We start from the raw sequence: 5,000 nt of genomic DNA on the forward strand, positions 1-5,000 counted from the left end.
ATGTTTTTGAACTGCATGCTTATCGCGGTGGCTGGATTGCAAGCAAGCGATCCAGCTGCCACGGGGTATGCATGTTGCAGACCCTTTTTACCAGCCCTGCGGCTGTGGTGGGTGGTCCCTGCCTCAGAAATTGTGTGTGTACACAATTCTGCAAGTAATGTAACAGGGTGGCGTTAGGCTCGCCGCAGTGTTTGGATAACCTGGCAGTCTCATTGTCAATAATTTGCCAAGCGCATTGGTAACCTAGTCTTAGTCTGAATAGTATGACTTCGGTACCTCTTTTTGTGTTTGGAGGAAGGGCCAGTGGCTCATAGCCTGAAGCATCTGAGTACCACTTGGCAGCGAGCGATTTTGTGATGTTTTCTCTATGTGCTCCCCGGAGGACCGCACATGCTGCAGCTTTGGTACCTTGGCTTAGTCCCCTTCGGCTGGGTTTAACGACCATGGAGGACAGGGGCATACCCCTGCCCTTTTCGGCTAGATTATCAGCAAGTTCGTTCCCTTGTATGCCTATGTGGCTTGGGACCCAGTTTATGATGATTCTTCTACCCTGACTAAGGATTCTTTGGGCTATGTTTAGCACTGTTGTCAAGAGGTAGATGTTATCTGGGGGCATGCTATGCTGTAAGTTGTCAATAGTTGCTCTTGAATCTGTATGAATGACAACGTGTCCTCCCCTCAGGGACGCGTGTGTCAATGCTTCCATGATCGCAACCGTTTCAGCCTGAAGCGTTGAGGCATTGTCAGTGACCCTAATGGATGCTGTGGTATCCTTTGTTGCAAAGCCGGCGCCTGCAGTATGGTTTATTGGATCCACGGATCCGTCCGTGTAGTATGTTATACTACCCGGCGGAGTTATTTGATCAATGACCCTTTGTGCTTGTGTCTTTAGGCTAGGCATGGAATATTGATCTTTTCTCATTGTGAGATTTAGAATTGAGAATTCGATCATTTCGTTTGCCCACGGCGGGGGTTCTTTGTAATCAGGGTGAGGGGAGTCCATACCCTTGGCAAGCAATGAATCTTTTAGCTGAAAGCGTATCAAAACTCTGGCTGTATGTGTGAGCCAGGAATTGTCCGCAAACAACTGGTACTCTTGTTGTAGGCGTCTGAGAACTCTTTGTCTTAGATAGGAGTTTGTGGGTGCCTGTAGGACCTTGGAAAGGAACTGTGCTGCCATTCGATCAATTCTAGTGTCCATGGACGGTAAATCAGCTTCCATGAGGAGGTTGATGACCTTTGTCCACTTAGGTGCACCTAGAATTATCCTGGCTGCTTCGTTTTGTATTGTTTCCAGTTTTTCTTTTAATGTTGTACTGGAAGCAATGAGGGCGACAGATGCATAGTCAATAATAGGATGGACAGCATGTACATAGAATGATCTTAGTACTTTGTGTCCTGCTCCTATGTGTCTTCCTGTCATGACTTTCATGACTGACAGTCTTTCCTTGGTTTTGTCAAGCAGGTATTGGATCTCCTTTTTGAAAGTGAGTGTGTGTCCTATCCATACACCAAGGTATAGATAGTCCTTCACCATTCCAGATCCATACCCTGTATAGTGAGTTTTTTGTTTCTGACATTAGTTCTCAGAGCCATTGCTTTGGATTTTGCTGCTGATATTTTTAGACCCGTCCTACAACACTCTTCAGACACCAGGTTCAGACATCGCTGAGCTCTAGTTAGGCAGTGATTGCCAGAGGCTATGATTGCCAAGTCATCTGCATAAGAGATGATCTTACATCCCTCTGGCAGGTGAATGTCGAGTATGTTGGACATGAGGGTATTAAACAGGGCTGGACTAAGAACCCCTCCCTGAGGAGTTCCATTTTCAAGTGGCATGTGCTGTGAGAGGTGGCCTTGAAATCTGACATTTGCTGTCCTATTTTTAAAATAGTCAGCTATCCAGGGCAAGAGTCTGCCTTTGACTCCTTTGTTGATTAGGGTCTCTTGAATGGCAAGCGGACTGGCCAGTTCAAAAGCCTTCTCCAGGTCAAGGAAGACAACCACGGCGGGCGAGGTGCAGATTGTGCTTAAGAGTGTGGAAATGCTATGAGCAGTGCTGTTACCCCTTGTGAACCCGTGCAGATGTTCATGAGGGGGACCCGTTTTCCATCGGAGCCTGTTGAGTACCATCTTAGCTGTTTTACCCAGGCAGCTGAGAAGAGAGATGGGACGGTACTTACCAGGCTCCTTTGGTTTTGGGATGGGAACTATTGTAGCTTGTTTTCAACTCTTGGGCACCGTGGCTGTTTGCCAGGATTTGTTGATAACCTGCAAGAATGCAAGTTCTCCTGCAAGGCCTAGATGCGAAATGATGGGGTGGGAGATCCCATCAGCTCCCGGTGCTGACCCAGAACTGGATTTGTATGATTTTCATAGTTCCCTAAGAGAGAACAAGGCATCCGTTTCATCAGCTTCGAGTGCCTTGTCTCTTATGAGAGCAAGTCTTTCTGTATTTAAGTTTTGTTGTTTTTCTCTCATCATTGGAGGCAGATTGTTGGTGCTGGTTCTGGCTGAGAACTCAAGCACCAATCTGTTAGCCTCTGATTGTGGGTCATGATGAGTGCATTTTGGGGCTTGGCAGCTTGTCGCTTGCCTGACCTGTTTCCACAACTCTGTAAGGCTGGTCTGGTGCCCAAAAGTTTGGCACCATTCCAGCCATTTTTCCTGCCTTACTCTGTTGGCAGTTTCCTTGGCATCCACGACAGCTTCCCTCAACAGGGCCAGATTGTCGGGAGATCTTTGCCGTCGGAAGTTTTTTCTGCACATATTAACCCTGTGGTTGACCTCTTTGATCTCGTCATTATAGTACCAGGCGTCTTTGTGAGTTCTGGACCATGGGCGAGTTTTGGGGATGGTTTGTGAGGCTGCCTGGTTTATGGCCTGGATTAGCCTTGCCTCTAGCACATCCACATTTTCATTATTGTTGTTGGGTTCATTGTCTTTCAGACATCGAGCCAAGCCTTCCTGGAAGGCAAACCAGTTGGCCTTGTCTGTTTTCCATTTAAGAATGTGATGTGGTCTTTGGGCTGGACCTGTATCCATTAGTGTGGTGACTATACCGTAGTGATCACTAGTAACCGTATCATCGACACACAACCGAATTCCCTTTACCATTGTTGCAGTGGCAAAGGTGAGGTCTAGGACCCCTCCCTTCACATGCGTCGGTTCTTTGGTGTTGAGAAGAGCGATCTCAGGGAACTTCTGCTATGTGAATGCCTGCCGCGTTCGGGCTTTTGCGGGGATTCAGCATGGCTATGTGTGAATTGAAGTCTCCCCCTATGATCACTCGGTCTTGTGCTGCAGTAGCACAGACCTGGGTCAGATCTAAGCTCTCACACAGTGGTTTGCTATAAATATTATATATTTTTATAGGGCCCCCAGGTAGCTGAATCTCAACAGCAAGAGATTCAACACCATCACCACAGTGCGGCAGGTTGGCTATTAAGGAGCACGGGATAGCTTCTTTTACCAGGGTCATCAGCCCTCTAGCACCATCCAGGTTTGGAGTGGTGAAGGCATGATATCCTGAGAAACACACGGATCCTGTAGTTAGTGTCTCCTGGAGCATAACGACGTCAATGCTCCTTGCTCGCACTATTGATTGGAGAAAGGAGTTCTTGCTTTTATAGCTACAGATATTCCACTGCAGAATGCTTAGATTCTATGTCATGATGGTTACTCAGAGTCACTTGCTTCAGCTTCAGATGTCCCAGTGCTGGTGGCATCAGATAAATACAGATCCTCGTTGATTGAGGATTGTACAACTTCCTTTAAGTGAGACACTCTGGTTAAGGCTCTACCGAGGGGTGTAGAGCCTAGATTGGAAGTGCCACCTCGGGTTAAGGGACGAGACTTTGGTTGCACAGACTCGGCCTGCAGTGGGGGCTTCTGCTGCACAGTTTCAGCTTGTCCTGACAGACTAGCTGGGGTTTCACATAATGCTGCTCCCGAGGCTAGCCTGCCATCCAAGGATTTAGGGAGGGGAGTGCTGGTCGTTTTCGGTTTGGAGGCTTCTAGCTTCCTTCCCTTCAGTTTGGGTCATAGCCGTCATTGCGACCTGCACTTCTTTCTCCGCCTCCTCACTGGTCCTCCCCAAGGCTGTTGCTACTGCAGAAACTACAGCACTCAACAGGAGAGTTATATCTTTCTCGTCAAAGAAAAGATTATCCTCTACTGGGGGACCATTGCTGTGGTCTCTGAACCTTTTCCCTTTGGTTCTTTTTTGTGGTTTTCCCACTATCAAGCTTGGGGAATTCCTCTCTGTTAGAGGTATCCAGTTTTGGCTGTGGGGGCGACTCCTTCCTCTTAGGAGGTTGGGGAGTCTTTTCTCTTTTGTTGTTTTTACCCCAGACGTAGGTGCCTGGGGTGCAGGGACAAAGTCAGGACGCTTTTTGGCTAGCTCCTGCTTTTTGATAACTGCCTGTTTGCTGAAAGAGCAAGCCAGGCTCCAAGCATGATGCTTCTTGGCACAGTTTGGACACTTGGCTGTTGTGTCCTGGCCATCTTTGTGTGCCTTGATACACACTTCTGTTTCGTGTGCCTCGCTGCATACACCACCTTGGCTTTGGCCTTGCAGTTGGCCTGGTGATGCCCAAATTTCTGGCACGTGAAGCACCTCAAGGCCTCTGGCACATATGTCCTGAGTTTGTATGAGCCCCAGTTACCCAGATCAAGGGTGCTGATTGGGGCTCCACTGAGGATAACCAGGACTTGCCTGGTTGGAGACTTCCCTTTGGCCATGCGGGAAGCCTCCACCACTTGTGGGAGAGACGTGATCACCTCCACGTCGAACCCTAGTGGGAAACCAAGTAGCACCATCTTGGTCTTTTTCTCTTGGGAGGTCAGTGGTGAGATACACTCTTCTCTCCCGTCTTTTAGCACCTTGATTTCCTGCAGGAAGTTCAGGGTGGTTTTGTCTTTGGGGGCAATGATCATGCCCTCATCTCTAAAGATTCGGATTGAAAGTCTGACATTTCTTTCCTTCTCCAATACCCTAA

At 48.2% G+C, this 5,000-nt stretch overlaps 1 protein-coding gene across 4 annotated transcripts in view; it reads left to right on the forward strand.

Moving 5' to 3' along the window:
- Positions 1–5,000, forward strand: part of LOC113812139 (uncharacterized) — a 250,767-nt gene that overhangs the window by 79,352 nt on the left and 166,415 nt on the right. The gene's annotated exons all lie outside the window — the stretch shown is intronic.

The sequence above is a fragment of the Penaeus vannamei genome, chromosome 21 (genome assembly GCF_042767895.1).
Source record: "Penaeus vannamei isolate JL-2024 chromosome 21, ASM4276789v1, whole genome shotgun sequence".
Classification (NCBI taxonomy): Eukaryota; Metazoa; Arthropoda; class Malacostraca; order Decapoda; family Penaeidae; genus Penaeus; species Penaeus vannamei.